Source organism: Meriones unguiculatus, chromosome 2 (assembly GCF_030254825.1).
Source record: "Meriones unguiculatus strain TT.TT164.6M chromosome 2, Bangor_MerUng_6.1, whole genome shotgun sequence".
Taxonomy (NCBI): domain Eukaryota; kingdom Metazoa; phylum Chordata; class Mammalia; order Rodentia; family Muridae; genus Meriones; species Meriones unguiculatus.
In genome coordinates, this window is record NC_083350.1 from 137,269,009 (window position 1) to 137,292,683 (window position 23,675).

Here is a 23,675-nt window from a genome sequence, read left to right on the forward strand (position 1 = left end):
TATTAGATCTTATCGTGAGGCAAGTTTGGGGAAGGAAGTTATAGAGCCAAACACTGCAGCACTGGAGGCTGGCTGGGATGTTCCCTTTGGCCTGCTGGCAGGAAGGAGTGGGGTGGGCATAGCCCTTCAGGAAGCAAAGGCAGTGGTCACCCAGCAGTTGCTCAGGAAGGGGCTGTGGGAATGATTAGGGCATTTCTATCATGGGCTCATTTTTATTCTGAAAGTGGGCAGGACCTCGGGGTGTGACTGATAGGGACAGGAAGCTATGGGCAGGACCTCTGGTGCCGACTGACAGGGACAGGAAGCTGTGGCAGTAGAGATAAGGCCACAGCCATCCTTGCTTATTCTAGTGAAGGGCTTCTCTTCCGAGCTCCTCAGTGGCAGGTCCTTGGGAGCTATCTTTGGCTGCATTTGTTTTGTGCTCTGGTTGTTGGTTCCATTGCAAAATTCTGTTGGTATCATATGCCTTAAAAAATAAAAAAACAACTAAACAAAACAAAACAACTCAGAATTGAACTGCTTCTACTGTTAACTGACCAGCCGCCGCGCTCTTCTGCCCTGAACGATCGGCAGCAGACTTTCAGCCAGTCCTCCTCCTCCTCCTTCTCCCTTGATGCCAAGTGTATTCTCAACAGTGTCTGGAGTGAGCCTAATAAGCTTAAGTTGGATCATGCAATTGATACAGTTGCATAAAAATCTACCAGGGATTCCTTTTATCACTCAGTCAATGCGCTTTTACCCACTGAGTCATCACCCAGGACCCTAAGTGCTTATTTCCTTACCAAGGATTAATAAAGGCTCATCAGGTCAGAGCCAACCCCTTCTCCCCACTCAGTGGCACATACCCCTATTCCTGAAATGATCCAGGAGGCTTCTGCTCCAGCCTTTCCCAGAATGCTCTCCTGTGAACAGCTACATGGTTTCTCACCTCTCACAAGTCTTTATTATGTGTTATAGAAGGCCTGGGGACACTCTTTGTAAATTGTAGCTCCATGGGACATGACACCTTCAGTCCTGTGTATTTAGCTTTGAGGGTTTTACTGTCTGTCTCTGCCTGGTAGGTGTGAACTCCGGGAGGGCAAGAATGTTCTGCTTGGTTTTGTTCATGACTTTCAGTGGCTAGAACCTGTCTTCCAACTTAATTTGTGGGAGGGGGCAAGGACATGGTAACTAAGGGAGACTGGTCTTAGTGTGTTCTGAGAGCCACTACTTGTTAAGCAGTTACAAGGTGGCCCGTATGTTAACACAATGACAGCAATAATACCGTACCTTATATTGAAAATTTAAATTATGATGAAATGTTTTTATACTTCCAGTTTTTGTTATTATTGTTAAAAATCATGTTCATGTGTATGTCTGAAGGGCTATGTGCACAGAAACGCGGGTGCCTCTGGAGCCAGAGTTGGCCAGACCCTCCTAGGCCTGGAGTTACAGGCAGTAGTGAGCCTGTTGGCCCTGGGAATCTCATGCTGGCTCTCTGCAAGAGGAGTACACGCTATTAACCACTGAGCTATCTCTCCAGTCCCTTGTGCTTATTTTTAAACTAATGGGCAAAAACCCCCCACACCAACAGGATTCTATATAAATGCTAATATACATACACATTGTGTAATGTTTAAACCAGGTTAAACCTTTGTTCCCTTCAATGAGGATCATTTATTTGTGGTAACAACGTTCCAAGTCCTTCTAGTTCGCTGAAAGGGCCAGCACATAGCTGTTATGTTTAGACACCCAGCTATGTACTGGTTCCCAGAGCCTTTAAGTCCTCCTTGACTGTGACTTAGGACGGGTTGATGGGTACAGCAGGTACCCTGGGTGGCATTGCGTTTCAGTCCAGCGGCTGCCCTGTGTGGTATGTGCTGCATGCCACTGTATCCCTAAGGAAGCTGAGCACTAGAGAGCCGTAACCTGGCTCCTAATTCTGTGTACTTTATCCCTCTGTTTTTTCTGTGATCTTGGCGCCATCACAGTCATTTCTACTTACCTTTGAAGACCTCGCATGTGCTTCCGTTTGTTTGGTGGTTTGCTAATTGTCTTCACTCTTCAGTGAGTGAGTCTTTCACAGAGAACATAGCCAACATCTGGATCCTACTCTTTGTTGGGTGACCTTCAGTGACCTTCACCTCTCCAAACCTCAGCTTCCTGTGCCTGTGGCTGGACTTCAGAAGTCTGTGGTCCTACCAGTAAACAGCAAATGCTCGATTGGGGTGAGGGTGGGGGTGCGCTGGGGGGTGCGGGGTGGCTGGAGGGGTTAATGGACAGGAGCTAGGGGAACTTGAGGGAGTTTAGAGAAGGCGGAGTCCACAAGCTTTTCTTTTAAATCTGGAAAAATTTCCCGGTGGACTGTTAAAGGGTAAATACTATTCAGATAGGTGATACAGATTTTTGAATTTGTATCTGCTGTTGTTTGTAGATAGTGTAGGCGTGCATACTTTTCTTTAAAAGCAACTAAAGAGACACAACAGAGTTGGCACTTGTGTAGATGTGAACTAGTGTTCACATATGCTGAAATATTGCCAGCATGCATTTAGTTGAGAGTTATTAGTATACACACCAGGCTTTAGGTATTTGCCAGGTTATTAAAACTATAGTTTTAAAAATTATATATATATATATACACACACACATTAATTCCATTGTTTTCTCAAAAACACAAGTTAATCATATTATTTGGAGTTACACTCACATTTATCCCACCAGCTTATGTGAATTGGTGAGCTTGATTTAAAAAAATTTGAGTGACTGTAGTCATTTCCTCTTCTTAGTACTGTGTGTCCAGGTTTTTATAGCCATGCAATAAAAATATCGTTCTCATGTTGACACAGTGTCTTACACTGGCTCATTTATACTTTGGCTTAGAAATCTGTAAGTGTAGCCATGGCAGCTTACGATAACATAGGCAGCTTCGGCCTGGGCTTAGATGGCAGTTAGAATCACATGTTTTCATTGGCATGGGTACAGGATGGCCTAAGCAAATGGCCTGCTCTGTCCAGAGTTCTCATTTGTGCAGATGAAGATGCCAAGGTTACAGAGGTTTCAGCTGCTAAAGCCCATGGCATATGGAGTGTTAGTTTGTGGAGAACTCAGTCCTTTTCATTCAAGGCCAGAATTAGCCACTCCTAGTGATGTGCTTTCTCCAGCAATGTAGTACCTCTTAAAGGCTGTGAGCCTTCCCAAGCAGTGTCACCAGCTGGGGACCAAGTATTTAAACAGACGAGCCTGTGGGGGACATTTCTTATTCAAACACAATAAGGATTTGCAGTTATTTCTTTATTTGTGTATGTGCCCACGTACACACCTGTGCACACGTGCAGGTCAGAGAACAACCTGTGGGAGTCAGTTCTTTCCTTCTGCTTTGTGGGTCTCAGGCATTGAACTCAGGTCATCAGGCTTGAGGGCAAGCTATTTTGCTGACCCACTTTTCTTGTTTTACAGTTTCACTGGACCAGGCGCTAAAGTAGTGTCCCGTGTTACATTCTTTGTATTGGTATGCCTAGGAGTCTTCACACACACACACACACACGCGCGCACACACACACACAGAGACACACGTATGTATGTATATATATATGTGTGTGTGTGTGTGTGTGTGTGTGTATATATATATTTGATGAATATTTGATGAATGCATTAATCCTTAAAGTAAGTTTATGTCTGAAAACAGCTCTCTTAAAATATATGGAAAAATGTACCCCACCCCCCAAAGCTATTTGAGACAGTAGAGTTTAGAAAACAAAATGAGTAAGTGAAGTTAAAACTGGTCGCTTAATCCATTCTTAGAATACATGAATATTACATTTTTATTTATAGTCTGGTTTAGTAATTCACAGTAGTGGATGGCCACTTGTAAATGGTGGTGCATTTGTGTGTATGTGCCTAATATGCACATGAAGAGGTTTATGTTCTATGCGTGCCTTCTGCTACTGTTTCAGTCTGCATTGTCTTTAAATGAACGTCCCCAGAGTGCACTGAATTCCGGTTTTGCTAAGACTTCTAAAAAGAGTTCATTCAGCGACACTTCACTCACACCATCTTTCCGGAATGTTCTGCAGTTGTTTCAGACTGTGTTCTTCCCATTTTATTCACGCTCTGAATTCAGTGTTACGCTTCATCACAAAGCACAGAGGAGTTCAGTCTTTGCTGCAGCCTTCATGCAGCAAATCAGGAGAGCTGGGTTTCCTCCATCCATGTCCTTGCCTGTTTTCTAGCGTCTTCATGTGTCAGCAACTGAACTGTGGCACGGGTGGGATGGATGCATTTCAAGAACAGAAGGCTTCCCAGCAGCTGAAAAGGACAGTGTCCTACCACAGCCACCAAAAGCATAGTGCACACCCGAGTTCACCCTCCACATGCTGACAGAAATGGCTCCAGGGAGAGGGGTGTGCTTCCCAGCTCATAAGCTGGTCACCACCTCCCAGGAGATCCAGTCTCATGGGGATGCACTTACCAGGGTTCTATCGTGTAGCCACAGGCATTGCACTTTGTTTCCTGAGGTGAGGTGTGCTCACTTGGGTGAGTAAGACACATGTGTTGGCAGGGGGCAGGTTCAGCCATTTCACTAGTTTGCTTAAGAGTCAACTGGAACCTCTCAATGGAGGAGTACCCCAGATAAGATTGACCGGATTCATGTCTGTAAGAGATGCTGAATGACGTGGAAGAGCCCAGTCTACTGTGGGTGGGACTGTCCCTACACAGGTGGGTCTGGGCTGGATAAAAAGCTAGCTGAGCATGGACTATGAGAGTCAGTAGCCAGCGTTCCCCCACGATTTCTGTTTGAGATCGTCCCCTGACTTTCCTCAGTGATGGACTGTGACCCGGAAGTGTCAGCCAAATAAATCCTTGGCTTCCCTAAGTTATTTTCAGTCGTGATGTTAACCATAGAAACAAACTGAGTCAGAACACAAACAACCACTGTCTGTGGACTGTTGTCCTAGGTTCTGGAGGCTCTCCCGAGCTTTACTGGCTTGCCTGCCCGGCCCTCCGTATCTTAGTGATGGGAACGGGTGCACGGAGGGAGGTTTAGTTTGTGTGGTCGTTCTACAGCAGAGCTGGGAACAGAAGTCCTAGCTCTCTCTGTGGCCCCGAGTTTCTGCCACGGCTTTTGGAGTGAAACTTGCCTTAGACACGCTGGGAGAGATGGGTCCCATTTTGCACGTTGGATGTGTCTATGTTTTACTGCTTTCTTCATCGACCCAGCAGTCTTACTGATTGTTCCCATCGTTCATCAGGACAGTGAAGGTGGAAGTAAATCTGAAATTTCCTTAGGCAAGATATTCAAATGCGCCTTCCACTCCGCTTCCTTCTGTATGTTCCCAGAGACCCAGAGAGAGACTGATCGATCCCACCAACACTTCCCAAATGCTGGTTCAAGGGAAGGGCTTCATGATGGGTCTGCTCTTGGCCCAAGCCCTCGAAGCATTCTGACCCCCTGGAAATCTGCTGTAGCTGTCCACCGGAGGCAGCTGTACAAAGCTGTACTGTTTTTCTCGTTAGCCTTTCTTTTAGTTGCAACCACGTTCATAGTGCAGCACGCCTTCTGGAGAGTGACCCTGGCTCTGCTGGAAAGCAACAACTGACTGTTCCCAAGTGTGGACTAATGACTGGTGTCGGTTTTACATTTATGTAGCTATTTGTGTGCGCATGTTTGTGTGCATGCGTGCGCCATGATATGGGTGGAGGGCAACTTTCAGATGTTGGTTTTCTCCTTCTACCATGTAAGTGTCGGGGACTGAGCTCATGTTGTTAGGTACCATTATCCTCGGAGCCATCTTGCCTGCTCCAGGGTTTCAGCTTTGCAGCTAGTTCACTTTAGAAAATTGTAATCTATGTGTCTTCTCATGTAGTTAAATATTGACCATCTGTCCAAGATTGGACATGTTCGGCATTGTGCGATGCATCATTTCAGTTTCCTGCAAACTGAGAAACTGCAGAACTCTCCCAGACTTCTGGGTTTGGAGAACTGGAGAAGAGCCTGGCTTGGGCCTCTAGAGCTAATGAACAAACCCAGGGCTTCCTTCCATCAGTCTTTGTACTCTCATCCTTAGGCAGTCACCTCGTGCTTTAGTTAGACAACATGAAACTTACACACATGGATGATACAATGTACTGGATCCTTATTCTTTTTGAAAAGATGTTCAATGGGCATCGAATCAAGTATGGAATGTTTTTCACCACACCCTGAAACTGTAGAGCCAGTAGCAGTGGTCACCGATTTTCCCAGTTCCTTTCCACCTCAGCCCTAGACAACCAGGAGAAGGCATCTATTTCTCTAGATTTGCACGGTATACAGGAATTTCACAGAAATAGACCCCACAGTTTATTGTGTGGTGCTTCTCTCAGTTATCCTATACTTGGGGTTCAGGGGACACTCACTCAGGAACTTGATGTGGACTATGAGATATTTGATATTCCCATATTGTCTTCTGAACTTTACTGTGCTTATATTTGGAAACAGGGTATTTGAGGAGGTCATAAGGGTGGGGTCCTGGTCTGTTGAAAAAGATGCCAGAGAGCTTTCTCTCTCTCTACCACAGGAGCATATGGCAGTAGGTGATTGCCTTCCTTTCTACCTAGGAAGAGAGCCCTCACCAGGCTCTGACTCTGCCAACCGTGATCTGCATTTGTAGTTTTCCAGACTGTGAGGCAATCAAGTCCGTTGTATAAGATACCCTTTCCATAGTATTTGTTATGGCTGTAGACTAGTACATACCCTCTATCTTTTATTGTGTAAGATAGTATACTGTTATGGATAGATATACCACATTTTGTTTATCGGCTTAATAGTTAATGGGCTTTTGGTTATATCCTTCCATTTCTTTCTTCTCCTCAAACCTACGCTTAAGCAGCCATTAGTATCCTTTTTTTAAAAAAAAAAAGATTTTAACTTTAAATATATATATATATATATATATTTGTGTCTGTGTGGGGGTTTGTGTATGTGAGTGCCAGTGTCTAAGGAGGCCAGAAGAGGACATTAGAGCCCTTGGAGCTGAAGTGACGGTGCTGGGAATTGAATTCAAGTCTTGTGCAAGAGCAGTTCTTGCGTTTAACCATCTACAGCATCATGAATCTACTTTTCATCTGTATAGCTTTCCCTGATTTAGACATTTGATAAGAATAACGTCATATAATATGTGATATAGGACTGGCTTTTTAGAATTCATCTTGTTTACAAGGTTCATTTGCATGGCGGTAGTAGTAGTGTTTTTCAGAACTTCCTTTTATGGCTGAGTAATATTTCAGTATATGGGGATGATAAGATTTGTTTGTCTCTCCATCAGTGCTAGGCACTGGGATGTTTCTGCTCTTTGGGTATTACTAATAATTTTTTCTAAGAACATCTGTATATAACTTTTCATACAGACAATTTTTGGGGAGGATTGTGTATCTAAAAAAATTGCTGTATTTTGTATTTTGGATCATATTTTTAGCCTCTTACATGTTTCTTCTTCTTCTTTCTCCTCCTCTTCTTCCTCCTCCTCCTCTTCTTATTGAACATGCTAAACGCATTCTGTATTACTGACCTAGACCCCTGCATCCCTGAATCTTCAAGGTTTTATAAATACCTTTACAAGTTGCCAGAATACCCCAAATACACCAAGGGAGAAAATTGTTTGTTTTGTTTCAGAAGTGAGGAAACCTGAATTTCCTCTCCACATTGTTCAGCTGGGGGGGTGGATGGAGCAGGATCAGATGTGTGGTATTTTTCTCCCAGGCTGTGCTTTGGGAGCCTCTCAAGTAAGGACAGTTCTTAGAGACCTGTTCAGTTGCTGAAGTTAAAGATACTCTCAAAAAAAAATGCCCTCTATATCGTTTGTTGCTGGCTGAATCTATTTGGATTGACAGTGCAAAACTAGGTCAGAGTATAAGGAATGCCTTAGGGACAGCGTGCCTTGGAGAACACGTGGGTTGTGGGAAGGTACCAGGATGAGTCCCCACTGTTTGGTGTTTTGGGGCATTGTCACAAAGGGGTGCTAGTACATGGTGAAAGGCAACGAACAGTATTGATTACAGTGAGGTAGACCAGGAAGAGCCTGATTCTGGCATTTAGAGAGATCAAGGTTTTCAGATAAAAATGGAACCAAAGTGGAAGTTGAAAAGTGGGAAGGAATTATGATGTTCCCATCAGATGATGACTTTCACAATACTGAAATCAGGTCAGTCATTATTCAAATAAATAACTCCAAGAGTTCTCCTCGAAGAGTTGGAAGACAGAGGACAGAGAATGTTGTAAATAACAATGCAAACATGGTCTGCCCAGCAACGTGGTGACGCAGGCTGGTTAGCAGATACAGAGGGGAGCATTCAAAGCCTCTCAGCAAATGCTGTGCTCGCCATCTCAGCTTGAGGTGAAGCAGGATGCCCGCTAACCCTATCAATTATTGAAGTTTTTATGTGTGGAAATGTGTGGAAAGAATGCCTTGGATTTCCCATTTCTTTAAAGATATTTTTTTGACTTGTGAAGTGTAATTTTATTTTTAACAATTTTAAAAATTCAACAGCCATTTCCTAGCTATGTTCCTTGTGTGAGCCATTGTTAGTCTGCCTCATAGTGGGTGAGAGATCATCCATGTGTCATTCTTTTTAGTGCCTAGGAATTAATAAATTGGTGGCTGAGGAAGCTTTGAATAAGAACTTCATGAAATGGTATTTTGAAGGGGATCTATAATATAAGGCACAAAGGCAGGCCAAGGGAGCACAGTGTCCATGACCAGCTTGTTAAAAAGGCATTTATAAACTCTGTCGCCTTATATTAGTATTAAAGATAGCCTGTGGAAGCTAAGTCCTGTTGAGTTCGGATCCAGATACATATAACAAACAGACAGTATAGACATAGTGACTACCATTGGTGGGGAATGGTCAGTTGAAGGCTGATCCAACTGATTGCTTGACTGCTAGGGAGCACAGCTAGTGAAGCTTAGTTATTCACTTGTTAGTTAACGCCCTGTCTCTTAATTTTTGGTTTTGGTCTTTTGTTTTTTTCTGGCATTAACTTTCAACATTCAAGGGACCCTGGACAGCTGCCTCGTAGAATGTTCTACATTCTAGATCTTTTCTTCATAACTACGTTGAGGTTGTTAGCACCCTTCATTGCTAGTGATATGTAGCTAGTGTCAGATTAGGGGCTGTCAAGTAGTTTTTCTATTTCCTCTTTCATGTTGCAACAATGTACTGTTCTACATGCAGAAACCTGAGAAATAATGTGGACTTTCTTTTTCTCTTTCTTCCATTGTTTCTTCTTCTTCTCCTATCTCTTTTCTTTTTTCCTCCCCCATCTTACTTTCTTTTCTTTCCTTTTTTTCCTAGGGTCTCATGTAGCTCAGGCTGGCTTTTAACTCATGATGTAGTGGAGGCTGGTCATGAACTCCTGATTCTCTTGCCTCCGTAAGTGCTGGGATCATAGGTACCGTCATGATAACCTAGGCAATTTCTCTGTTCAGTTTCCACTTGCCCTGAGGCACACATCTGGTAGAACTGCCACAACCAATAGTCAATGAGCAGCTGCTTGGTAGAGAATGCTGGCTATTAAAAAAAAATCTAAAATCGCATCAGCTGAATGGTGTGATTACATAGCCTACTCTTTGAATGGAAAGCATGGCTGTTTTGGCCTCGAAGAGTCTGTCTATCCTTCCCTCCCTCCCTCCCTCCCTCCCTCCCTCCTTGTCTGCATTCATGTCTGTGTGAGGGTGTTGGATGCCCTGGAACTGTAGTCACAGACAGCGGTGTTCTAACTCTATGACTACTGCTGGAAACTGGACTCAGGTCCTCTGGAAGAGTAGTCAGTGTCCTTAACTGCTAAGCCAGGTCTCCCTCCCTCCCCCTCTCCCTCCCTTTCTCTGTCCCTCTCTCCCTACCTCCCTTTCTCCCTGCTTCCCTTCCTTGCATCCTTTGGCTTCTTGGAATCTAACCCAAAACGTTGCTTATGCCTAGGCCAACACCTAACACTCACCTGTATCTTCAGCCTCTTTTATTATTTAGATTTTACAAATCACTTATTTTATGTGTGTGTGTCACATGGAAGTCAGAAGAAAATTGCTAAGAATATATTTTCTTTGCTTCCACTTTGTGAGGCCTGGGGATTGATTTAGGTTGTCAAACTTGACAGCAAGCACCTTTAGCAGTTCAGCCATCTTGCCTCTCCTGTTTTTATTCTTTTGAACTTGTCTTAGAATCCTTTCAAATGGATTTTAACAGTGAATGTTATCGGCTGTTTTTCTTCCTCAAAGGATTTTTTTTAAGAGCTTCCTTTTGTCATTCACAGTTCCAGGGCTTGTGACACAGCGATAAAGAGTAGGGGACCCTGTCTTCTCGAAGCTTCTATTCTGTGTGTGGAGAGATTAGCCCGTGGAGGCATGCAGGAGGAAACAGTAGGGGAAGTGGATGCCGTGTGTGCTGGGCCGGGAGTCGAATGAAAGGGGTTGATGTCCTCTCTGAGATGTGATGCTGGTCAAAATTATGCTGTGATCTTGAACAAGTCAAAACTGGGAACAGTCTCATGACCAGTTATTGTGAAGAACAGACTCATGTCTAAGTAGGCAGCTGGGCCTCTGGAGCTAGCAGCAAAAGAGATGGAAGGTAGTATTCAAAGCCTGTTCGTGCCTGGTTTGCTGACAGAATCCCAGGAGGCTAGACTGTATGCTCTTATTTTACTACAGTAGAACAACAGTGAGAGACACAGAAATGATAAGTATGAAATAGAGCCTCTACTGAGGTGTCCACTTGGCTTAAAGGTGCTTTAGACACTGCATGGCGGCTGCTCTGCATTATATCTTTAAAAGGATAATGCAAGTGTTTTAGTGAAAATGCAAAACAGCAGTGGCCTTCCCCCATCCAGCTAGGTATCTCTTTGTAAAGATGTACAAATAGTTTTAAATGTCCTGGAGCCTTAAGGGCATTTTATTGAAATAAGAGTTATGAAGTCTGAACCAGCAGCCTGGTATGAGGGAAAGTTCTGGAACTCTCGCCATCCTGAGAATCCCCACAGGCCATGCTTAGAAAAGTCCTGTGGGTATCTGTTGGAGAGGCTGGAGAGATGGACTGATGTGATTAATATGTAGAGATGTGAGGTGCCCCATGAGCCCAAGGTTTTACTACAATTTAGACCTTTATTATAGTTTTGATAAATAGGGCCGTCTGTTACCAATTTTTATTTGAAAATGAAGAACAAACAGTTATTTAAAAGTAAATTATCTCTTCAAATGCAGAATCTGACCAATGTACTTTAAATGACCCAATGAATTTTTCAGCAGTTCCCCCAATCCAGTATGTGAACCAAGGCAAAAGGTCATTTTCCATTCTCCTTTGAGGCTCTGGGGTATCACCATGGTGAGGGAGACTCTACCTGGGGAATCCTCACGAGGTTCAGAGCTGGATGAATAAACTAGAAGTGAAACTATACCTCAGGCACTTGGCACAGACTTATCAAGTCTCTAACAAGGAAGGATGGGCAGATGACTTCATACGCAGATTAGGTACCCAGGGCTGTGGTAGATAGGGCAACATGAGTACTGGTTATAGGTAGTAAGTATAGCGTGTGTTACTTTGTACATCCCTGACACAAAATACCCATTAAAAGCAACTTAGGGAATGAAGGGCTTATTTTGACTCATGGGTTTAAGAAGGGGTACTGGCCACCATGGTGGGAAAGGTACCTTGGGAAGCTTGAGGTATCTGGTCATACCAGATCTGCAATTGAGTGTGGAGAGGAGTGGAGGGAGGAAGAGGAAGATGAAAGGAAGAAGGCAGAGAAAGAAAGAGGAAGAGAGGGAAGGCAGAGAAGGGAGGAAGAGAGAGAGATGAAGAAGAGGAGGACAAGGGAGAGAGATAGAGAGGGAAGAAGAAGGATGAATGGGGGGATGGAGGGTGGGAGAGATGGATAGAGAGGGAGGGAGAATGAAAGAGAGAGAGAGGAAAAGGAAGGGGAAGGGGAAGAGGAGAAGGAGATGGAGGAGAAGGAAATGTGGCAAGGAAATGCTCTCCTTTGCCTTTTTTTTTTTCATTCAGTCTAGGACCCCAGCCATTGGCATGGTGCCAGCCACATTCAGAGTGGGCTCTTCTCAGCCAAGTTAAACCTTTCTGTAAACAACCTTATAGAAACATCCAGATGTGTGTTTCCTAGTGATTCTAAAACCTTTCAGGTTGACAATCTATGTTAACTATCACATTTAGCTAATATCGTTTAGCACTTAGCTAAAGTGCTATGCCAGGCAGGAATCCTCTTCTTGACATACACGGTAACTTTAGTTATTATCTCACTGTATGGAGGTGGGGAATTGTGTTTAAGAGACTAAGTCACTTTTCAAGGTCCTACACCCAGAGTAGGCAGAGCTGAGATGTGATATCAGCTCTCCCTATCAGTATGTCCTCTTTTAAGTTGTTGCAATACCATTGAGGGAAGAATTTTTTTCTTTAATGAGAATTACCAGACTTAGGGCAGATACAGTGCAGATGAGAACCACAGATATATGAGACTCTAGCAAGAAGTACACTGTGGGCATGATGGGTCATGGAGCTTCTGAGAAGAGGGGCTCTGTTAGCAGGTCCATAAAGGGATGCGCGGTCTTGCAGTGGAGCTGGTGCAGGGATACTGCCTCTGTCTCCCCAACTCTTGGAGGTGGAGGCAGGTTGGTCCAGGAGCTTGCTGACCTGCCAGTCTCTCTAAAACGGTGAGCGTCAGGTTCAGTGAGAGACCTTGTCTCAAAAATAAGATGGAGAACAATCAAGCAAGAGCCCCCAGTGTCAACCTCTGGCTTCCTTGTGTATCAAACACACACTGATGAGGGCACCTGTGTGCACGCACGCTCACACATCAACAAACGACACGAAACATAGACATTTGTCTGACACTATTACCTAGTTAGGTGTGTCTAGGTAAAAAAGTTAAAGTGGGATGCACCTTGATTGCTTGACTCATGATCATAGACCGTACAAACGCTCTCAGAATTATGCTAGGCCGTGTTTTCAGAGAATAGTCAAGGCTGTGGCAAGGAAATGCTCTCCAGGATGCCTCTCCTGGGGTGTGGGAATGGAATGCTCATGTTCCCAGTGCTTCTGAGCTTCCTTCTCCATGGCCTTCGGTTTTTTGGTTTTCCTGTTTTGTATCTCATCTCTGTAACAAAAACATCTTCCAATTATTTAAAACTTACTATGTTATTTGAGGTCTTGCGACAAGGACCCAGTGTCGACTGAAGTCACACAGCTGTCACAGTGATTGCTGGGGTTCTGTTATACAACTTCATCTCACCACAGAGCTATGCTGATTTTTTTTAAACTTAAATTTGTTTTATGTATATTGGTGTTTTGTCTGCATTCATGTCTGTGTGAGGGTGTTGGATGCCCTGGAACTGTAGTCACAGACAGCGGTGTTCTAACTCTATGACTACTGCTGGAAACTGGACTCAGGTCCTCTGGAAGAGTAGTCAGTGTCCTTAACTGCTAAGCCAGGTCTCCGGCCTCGAGCTATGCTCATTTCGTGCTTTGCAGGTACATAGGAGAGTCCACTAGCTTCTAAGTGCTCTTGTGCAGACCGGGTCTGTTCTTTGAAATAGGCATAGTGATAATTTCATAGTGCCAAACTGACATATGATTTGTAAAAAGAAAGATTTTTTTACTTATGTGTACCTGTATGTATAGGCATGTGGCATCCATGTAGGGCTGTCACAGGAGGCCAGAAGAGGACATCAGCTCCCTCAAAGCTGGCATAATTGGTGGTAGTGACCTGGCTAGCATGGGTGCTGGGGACTGAATTTGGGTCCTCTGCAAGAGCAGCCCAGTCAGAACATGCTCTTAACCACTGAGCCAACTCTCCAGCCTCCTTTTTGTGATTTCTTTTAGAAATCATTATTATTATTTTTGTCACCAAGTCCTTTTGTTGGCCGTATACGTTGGTCCACGGGAAAAGGCTTAAACGATGGGGAAAAGAGAAGAGGAATGTCTTTGAAAATTCATTTAATTTAAATGAATATTAACACATATTAATTTAAAAACTCTCATTAGCTCTGTATTTATTCCCTGGGCTTTTCTTAACCCAGTGTACCGCAGTGGTGATGTTCACTGGTTTCTTTCTGCACTTATCTCAAGCAGCTGCTCTGGGTGGAGCTTGTATACCCAATGGTGGTGAACCATGAAGGAAGCAGAGATCACACTTGTGCCTCAGCCTCAAAGAGGAGACAGTCATTTTGCTCAAGGGGAAGCGAGATGCTAGACTCCACCATATTTTGACCTAGTGAGGCAAGAATAGATTGAAGTTGGATGGTTGGGTTGCTATAGGAGTCCCTCAGCAGATTCGACATACACTGTTAGAAGACCAGACACCCAAGGTGAAAAATCTTGTTCTTTATTGCAGTTATTAAGAAGGGGACAATAGGAGGCTCTGAAAAAAAATGTAGATGTAATAGTTGCCAAAAACTGAAAAATCCTCACCTTGTCCTTCCAAGGCCCAGAAAACCAAAGATATTCATTAACAAGTTGCTGGCGGGGATGCACTTCTGTGTCATTGCTAAACTGGCCTTTCTGGGGGTAACTTCCTCCTCCCCTGGCTTTAATGAGCAGGTTTATATGCAGATATATTCTATGGTACTAGTAGTATTGCTTTCTGGTGCTAATTTAAAATAACCCAAAGTTATGTTGCTCATCGAAATGAATAGTCACAAGGGAAATTCAAGTGCATCTTGGCGTTGCCAGTGCTCTGAAAAGCTGTCTGTGGTGCTGTGTCATTGTCTTCCCCATCCACCTGAAGACAAGACCCGCCTGGGAGATGAGCTGTGCCATCTTTCGGCGATATAAATGGAAAATTAAACCCATTGTGCCTCCGTGAGAGTATTCACTAGTGGTATTGCACATCTCCACAGAAGGCAATCTTCAACACATGTAATAAATATATAAGCTTGAGTACTGTCAGTAATCAAAGTTATAGCATTTGTTTCACTTTTCCTAATAACATCCCCTTTCTTAGAAGTTGGTAGCAAAATGAAAACACTTGAAGTGAGTAACTGGCACAGGTGGCCAGCACATCGTTCTGTCTTCTGATGTTAATTTCTTCTTGTCCCTGGTGAGTAAGAAAAAAGAAATAAAAAGGAAAGGAAAGGGCATAACTGCTCCTAGGTGTGGTGGAGGAGAAATCTTATTATAGATATGTGGGAGAGCACAGCCAGAGGCAAACGCATCTGGGAGTGGTCCTGACCCTGAACCATGCGAGGACAGGGGGAGTGGAAGGGAGAGAGGAAACCCAAGTACAGCAGCCAGGAGGCCAAAGGTACAAAAGGATGCAAAAGAGGAGCACAACCAAAATGTCTGGATGATATAAGGAAGAGTCTCTGGGGGAAGGGCAGCCCAGCCCCTGGGCTGGAGGGTTCAGGATAGAGGACAGTGTATGCTAGCCCTACCCTGTGACAGGTAGGGACTGAGGGATGCTGGGAGAACCTGGAGGCCAGGTCTTCTCTGAAACGTTAAATAGGCATTTCAGCAGCTTGTCTAGGGGTTGAAACTTAACACCTTGGGAGTGGGTGTTTTCAGGTACACAGATCTAGACCACAGGGCTTCATTCTCCCTTGTCTTAATAATGGAGACCAGGCCAGGCTACCTCAGCATTTAATACCTGCTGTCCAGTCAAGTCTTCCATTGGGAAGTAGGTCTGTGACTTTCTTTTGCCTGGGTCAGTGACTTCTTAGACATTTAAAACAGGTCAGTAGTGAGTCTCCAGCAGCTTTGTGGCAAAGTCTTGAAGGGACTGGAGCTGTCATTCTGTGCTCTGGGAGAAGCCAGCTGTCCTGTGAGAAGACTACATTGAGAACACCATCCTGCAAGGAAGCCCAAGAGACTCACTTGGAAAGGCTGTGTGGAGAGAGATGCCAGCCAGCCTTCTCAGGGAGGGGGCCGACATGTATGTGAGAAAGCTTTCAGATAGTTCCAGACTGCAGAACCAAGAGAGATGATAAAACCGTTATTTTTAAGCCAGTAAGTTTTGGGGGTGTGCTATATTTTCCAGTGTCAGAAAAAAACCCAGCTGACATGTCTGCCTCTCTCCACAACTGTTTATCTCTATCTCTATAGTCAGGTGCTAATTTTGTTTTGTTTTGGTTTTGGTTTTGGTTTTTTTTGTTTTTTGAGTCTGGTTTTATCAGGGCATATATACATTGGTACTTTTCATCTGAATTCCGAGCTCCTTTAAATTTTTTTCCTTGCGTATTTAAACAGACTTGCTATAAATAGAGATTTTTGGTTCTCTGGCATGATAGTCACGTAAAGCTACTGCTGAATATATAATAGGGAACACTGGGTTAGATGGCTAGGAAGAATTCAATAGGAAGGAGGAGAATAAAATTAAGAGCAGGTGGGCAGGGGGTTAGGGCTGAGTTAGTCAAGGAAGCTGCAGCTTGGTAGCGGGGTCTCCTGATGTCCCACTGTGCCTTCATGCTTAGCATCCTTGAAGCTGCAGTTAGTTCTTCAGGCTATAGCAGAAACCAAAGCACCGCAGAGCTTTCCAAGTTGACACACGTGCACTAAAAAAGGCTCTGCATCCTCAGACGACCCCAGCTTCATCATAATATCATTTGCATTGTGGCTTTGGAACGCTGTTGTCGGCTTTTCAAAAAGACCAGGGAAAGAAGTCCCTTAAAGGGATGATCTTATCTGCCATGGTTTCACCATAATGAGAACTTCGTTGTTTTTTTTTTTTTTTTTTAATATATATAAGAATAAAACCATTCATTCATTCATTCATTCATTCATTCATTCATTTTATACATGAGCAATTCTCTCTTTTTTTCTTTTTCTCCAGGTAGGGTGGGTGAAAGCCCTAGTGTGGTGTTTTAACTCTCCAGCTAGCCCTCTTTGCTTTCTCTCCTTAAGGACAGAATTCACACAAGGCACAGACTGTAAACACAGCGTGAGCAACGCGGCGTTAGCGTTCTCATCTCCTGTAGAATTCGCTGCAACTGAAATGGGCTTTATGGAAGTTATGTCTTGCTATGACTCTCATTTTACTGTGCTATGGGCTTTTCCTTTTATCTTTAGCGGTTGACAGACATTATGATGGCAGCACGTGTGCTTCAGAGAATACACGCCGTTTTCTGCAGGTTGCGAAAACTGACTCAGAACAAAGACTGGGAGGTGTGAGAGCTGGGAGGCAGCTGGGAGGCCCTGAGCTCCTTGCTCCTGGACTGCTAAGTGACGGATGCTTCTGATGGGTTAGTGAGCCCGAAGAGATAGATGAGATTCGGCTCCCAGCTCTTGGATTCTCATGTGTGTTTCAGATGCTGATGGGCTACTGGGTCAAAACTGGAAAGACTGACCTGTAACAAGAACTTAAAAATACTTGCTATAGTCAAGTGTTTAACCTTTGGATGGTTCTGTTTCTCTGGAAAATGGCAACATGAGCCCTTTTGTCTTGTAATGGACATGCGCTGATTTGCTGGGTGCATCTGCCTGTCTTCTCTTCTGTCAGCTTAGAGAAGGGCAGGGGAGGGGAGGCAGGGGAGAAGAGAGTTGAGGAGAGACTACCACATTTTAGGTAGTGTTATAATCACAGTGACAGTAGAGGACATCTGTCTTCATATCCTGCTGCCCTCCAAATTAAACAAATGCACTCTGCGTTTCACAGTGAAAACTTAGAAGCTTGGAGCTGGAAACTTTGTAGAACATTGGCATTACTGAGGCTCATCAAATTAACGCTCACCCTGTGACATCGCTGCCAGCATTGTCCTTACCCCTTCTCTTACCTCCCCAGATTCTCGGGTCTGAAAGTCACTAAGAAGGCTGCCTTTGCTGTTTGGCTAATGAACGTCAGGAATTCACCCATCTTTGCTCTCTTAACACTGAAATTGCAGATGTGTGTGCCACCATGCCTGATCCTGGGAGATCAAAGTCAGGTCCTCACGCTCGCAAGTGAAGCACTTTACCAATCCGCACATCTCCACGACCCCTCAGGCTTCCCTCAGGTCCTCTCTTGCCCTCTCCCTGGTTGCTGTTCACCACACACCTGCTGGTTCCCACACGCCACCCTTCTGTTCTTTTGTTAAACTAGTGCTGTTTGTTTTTTTTTTTTTTTAACCTATATACATTTTTACCTTTAATCTCCTCTGAAGATTAAATTTAGTTAAACAGAATTTAGGCTGAAATTTTAGAGAGAAAACACGGCAGCCTTCTCCTTGCTTCTTCGTGGCCTGCATTGTTGTCTGCATCACGGAGTACAGTAAGGTCTACTTTTCCATTTCCGCCTGGAAGCTAGTTTAACAAAGTGGACCTATGTTCTCCCGGTTGCTAGTACTCAGGGTACAGCCTCTGTGCTATTTCTCTTGTCGTCTTTTTACCAAACGGACATTTAGTTCCTTGTACATTCACTTTTTTAGGCTTTTCAAGATATACATTGGTAATCTGATTATACAAAAAAATAAAATGAAATAAAAACTTACATCCTCAGTGGCATCCAAACAAAACATTTGATAATTAATGACACATTGTTACCAGATTAGAATACTGGTAATTTATTACATACTCACAACTTGAGTAACTTCAATCCTGGTTACTTTTATTTTTCTGAGACAGAATGTGGTTATGTGGGCCTGGCTGGCCTAGAACTTGCAGTGTAGAACAGGCTGGTCTCGAACCTTCAGTGATTCCTCCTTCCTCTGCCCTCAAGTTCTGAGCTTACCAACATGTGATGCTACATGTGGCAGTGCTGTGACTTTGACAGAGGGCTGGCTGGGTGCTTGGTTTTAAATATATTACAGAGTTTCTCTTATAAACAGACGCATTCCACAGGGGTCCTGGTTTTAATGTTACTTACAGAACCGAAGACAATACTTCATTGTTTATCAAAAGCATTCCATCTGTCAAATTCTCTGATTATTTATCTCATAAATTAATCCACTGGACATTTACTCCTCTGAGTTAGACTATTCAGGTCCTCCACTTTTACTCATGTGTGACCTTAAAAAAACATACCACACGCCCTGTCCCCTGGTCATACTCAACTGTAGAAGGGAATGATGGTACTTGCCTGCAATTGCTATTGAGAGCATCGGATCAGCTGATCTGTGTGAAGCACTCTCTCGGCGTCATTGATTTTCAAATCCTGCTGTGCTGAGGACCATTATACCTGACCCACTGATTTAAAAACACGAGGCTGGGTTTCAAATTTATAATTATTATATTAGAGATTTTAATTGAACCGACGTGCTATGGGCCTGGCATAGACAAGCTGCCATCTAGAGCGAATATCCTAGTTGACTGGAGAAACTGCCAAACTGGCAGCCAAAAAGCTCCAATTTCTACTCCAAGTTCTGTCAATTATGAAGTTGGGGGAAAAAATCACTTAACTGCTATGGGCTTTAGACTCCTCTCTGTGGAAGTGGGGAAAATAATACTTTTCTTGCCAAGCTTACAGAACTCTTAAGAGAATTACTTAGCATAATCAATGAGAAAATACATACATATATATTTAAGAACAATTGTGTTATTAAACTGCACCCTCTGCAGCAGTGAGGCAGGAGGCTGGCAGGGAATCTAGAGTACTCAAATTTTCTTTAGCTCATTTTTTTTTTTCGTTAAAAAATTTAAGACACAAACTGTCGTTAGCAGCAGTCAAGCATTTTTGAGATCAGGTGGCTCTAGATCTTCTGAAACTGTGTACTAGAGATTCATTAAGCTTATGAACTGATGAGTGTTAGATGCTGTAATGCAGAAACACGTTGACAGCTGTTAGTTTTTATTCTCGTCTCTTCCTCAGCGATTCTCAGTCAGGCTTCTGCCAAGGAGGGGAAGGGGATATTTTTGAGAGGTGAATGAGAGTCGTGTTGGCATTTGATGGAGAGGGGTTGGGAATCCTGAAGTCTTTCTGGTACCTGGTCTGACTTAAATACATTCTCAGGGGACCCCTGTGAGGCGGGATTTGTATCTGATCTCTATGGATGTGCAAATGCCACACGCAGGTGCGTATCACAGCAACATTTATGGGTAACAAAGCTGTGCTTCATGTGTCCATAAATTGAAAATTCTCCCCCCCCCCCACCTCTCATCAGTTTCACTTCCCAAGCTGAAGCCATATTCTGTGACCTCTGGGCCTTGGTTCTCTGTGGACGTGTGTGATACAGACAGCAAGGTGCAGGTCAACAGCTGTTGCTGGGCGAAGAACAGGCAGAGCTGTCAGCACAGGTGACACCCTCTTAGAATCTACTTTCTTGTTGTTGTTGAATAGGCAACATATTCCTGTGGTTAAAAAACCAAAACATCCTAGGATTTTTGTTTTTTAGGGAAGAGGCTTAGTCCTCATTCAGAACGGCAAACAGGATAGACATCAGAAGTAGGAGAAGACAGAGCAAAGGACAGGAGCCTTCCACAGAGAACCTCTGAAAGACTCTACCCATCAGGGTATTGAAGTAGATACTTCATAGCCAAATTTTGGGCAGAGTGCAGGGAATCTTATGGAAGAAGGGGGAGATAGAAAGACCTGGAGGGGACAGGAGCTCCACAAGGAGACAAACAGAGCCAAAATTCCTGGGCCCAGGGGTGCCTGCAGAGACTGATACTCCAACCAAGGACCATGCATGGAGAGGACCTAGACTCCCTGTTCAGATGAAGCCCATTGACTGCTAAGTTTCTGAGTGGACTGTCTCTGATATGAACTCAGTGGCTGGCTCATTGATCACCTCCCCATGGGGGAAATAGACTTGCCAGGCCACAGAGGAAGGGGATGCAGCCAGTCCTGATGAGACCTGATAGGCTAGATTCAGATAGAAGGGGAGGAGGACTTCCCCTATCAGTGGGCTAGGGGAGGATCATAGGGAGAGAAGTGGGAGGGTGGGTAGGACTGGGAGGAGATGAGGGAGGGGGCTATAGCTGGGATATAAAGTAAATAAATTGTAATAAATAAATAAAACTTAAAAACCCAAAACATTACAAAGGTGTGCTACTTTAAGAAGCCTCCCTTCCACCTTACCCTAATGGATCCTCCCCACCCCCAGCTCCTGTGATGTCATTTGCTAGTGTCTTTGGCTTCCTTGTGCAGAGGGATGTGTTCCCTTCTCCATTTACTCCCTTTTCTAACACAGGAACCCTTGTCTTCAGTTTGCTGGTGGAGTCTTTCTCCATTCTCCACAAGTGTCTTCACACTCTTCCCTGGGTCTCTCCTCTCGTTATGTAATCTACAGCAGGCAGGCATCCACATCATCTGCTGTCCCCTCTTCTGTAGTCTCAGCTCAGGCCTATTCTGGACTGCCTGAGCCACAAGCTGCTTTCTGGGGTGTTCTTCCACCCTACACCCCTATGTGGACTTCTCATCCCCAGATCCCATTTCTTTCTTCTTTATTTACTCGCTTATTTTCACAGGATGTATCTTTCAAAAGCTCTCAGAGAAGGCATAGCAATACTTAAAGCGTTGCATATTTGAACATGATTCTTGTGTGATCGTGATGTTTTATTACTCTTGTAGAGAACTCAGGAATACAAGTCAGACTTTCCTAGCAGCATAGAGGGGGACACTAGAGGTGGGAATAAGCTAAGCAACTTACCTAAAGGTTTAAGTTTATGGATCTGCTTCCTCCTCTAAATGGAAACATGGTTCTATTCATCCTGGTTGTATTTCAAAATTATTTTTACTACAAGGGAATACCAAAAACGACTTGTCAATACAGAAATAAATGCTGAAATTTGGAGAGCCAGTCTTTGATTTGGGTCTCTTGTCTTTTCTATCAAGGGCATCTCTTGAAGATGGATATGGTTTATTTGGGCAGTTAAGTCCTGCGGAAAGACAGATAGCATAGACTTGGGTCATGTTGTCAATCAGCTTATGAAGGAAAGAGTTTTCACAAAACCTCAATATCTGCTGCCAGTGTTTTCCCTTAGTTCAGGGGACTCTGAGCCAAACCACCACTTTCCCTTTTCACTTTCACTGCTAGGTGTTTCACAACCACATTGGAGAGCCCCTGCTAACACCAAGAAAGAGATTTGTTGGCATGTCCCATTCTGTTTATCAAGCACCAACACACTCCTCCATCCTTCAAATGTGTGTGTGTGTGTGTGTGTATGCGTGATACTCTCCTACTTTCTTCTTAATTCTCTTCTTCCTGTATCTTCTCAAACTCCCAAATTCTTGTTGAATGAAGTGGGGGCAACAGTGATAAACTACAAGTTCACAGTCATCTTGCCCCAGAACACCTTCATGTGTTCTGGAGGGAACACTGCTTTTGACTCAGTTTAAAAAAATAAATAAATTGTGCCAACACATTTGTCATAAATAGTACAAGTTACATGCAGTCATTCTCACCACTAGCTGTGGTAAGAGGGGCCATATCAAGACATGTGGCTGCTGGCATGTTCTGTTTAAGGGGGTTAACACCCCGTAAAGCTTACTAAGGAATGTTCCTCTGTGACAGAAGAGTAACTGCTGACCCCTGCTTCACAGGTTCCTGAGAAAGCAGACCTGATCAAGTCACGTGGTTGTAGAAATAAATGCGAGCAGTGGCGGCAAACAACAATACTCGCTAACATTCGTGGAGCTCACATTTTGAGTATGATGCTGGGCTGGGTTTAAATGCACTGTCTGGTTCCCCCACTGGCCCCGTGAGGTTCTCCCACTAGGGAGAAGTCACCCCAGGGTGCACCTTGATGCTCTATGTGAAGTGACTGTTGCAAGCCCTCATTCTTACTTGCACCTTAGAAGTCTTACTTCTAAGACTGTGGCTCCTGGAACCTGCTGCTCCTGCTTCTTCTTCTTCTTCTGGATTTTCTCTCTTCCAATGTAGATCATGCCTGCTACCTTTTCTTACTCTGTCCTTCTAACTGGTAGTTCTTTAAAACTTCTCACACGCATATGCGTGTGTTCACGTGTTTGTACGTTTGTGTGTGTGTGTGTAGGTCAAAGAACAGCTTCAAGTGTCAGTCTTCACATTCACGCTCTTTGAGATGGGGCCTCTTGTTCAGCATTGTGTGTGCTAGTCTAGTTATCCAGAGGGGCATGGGAATTCAAGACCGATGTTCTGTTGCAGCTGGCTTTTGTGCATGTGCTAGGGATGTGAATGAGGTGGTCAAGCTTTCAAGGCAAAGCCTTGCCCATGGGGTCATCTCGACAGCCCCTAAGTGACAATTCCTAACCATCACTGGGCATGCACACCACCTGGGAACTTGTAGAAGTTCCTCAGCCTAGTTTGTATCCCTGAAGATGGAGGCTTTTCAGGCCTGTTTTAGGGACTCAGGACATTCCCATGGGTTGCCTGATAAACAATCAGTAGTCAGGCTCTGAAGCCAGCTGCCTCCTGTAATCAGGGAGGCAGCCCCTGATCTAGCCCCTCTTGTCTTCTTGTCTTCAAGACCATACCGACTCTGCCACTGTTCCCACTTCTGAATTTTCCCCTGTCCTCTCTGTGCCCTGTGTCCTTCACTGTTGCTCAAACATAAGTTGGGATTTGTTTTCTCCTCATGGTAAGTACCTTTCTCCAGAAAATCCCTTGAAGAAGAGTTTACAGTGTTCCACTTCCATTACTCTGACATTTGTTGTCCCTAGATCTCCCTCATCAGAGCCATCAGCAACCACATCTAAAGGATGCTCTAGAGCCTGCCTCATCTCAGCATCCTCAGGGCATTTGCTGCCTAAGATGCTCTTCCTCAGTACCACATCCTCCTGGTTCTCCCACTCAATCTGCCCCATGGTTCAAATGTTTCTTGTTGTTTTTTAAAAAGAA

At 44.1% G+C, this 23,675-nt stretch overlaps 1 protein-coding gene across 7 annotated transcripts in view; it reads left to right on the forward strand.

Annotated features, from left to right (window-relative positions):
* Tnik (TRAF2 and NCK interacting kinase) overlaps window positions 1–23,675 on the forward strand; it is a 427,262-nt gene that overhangs the window by 37,212 nt on the left and 366,375 nt on the right. The gene's annotated exons all lie outside the window — the stretch shown is intronic.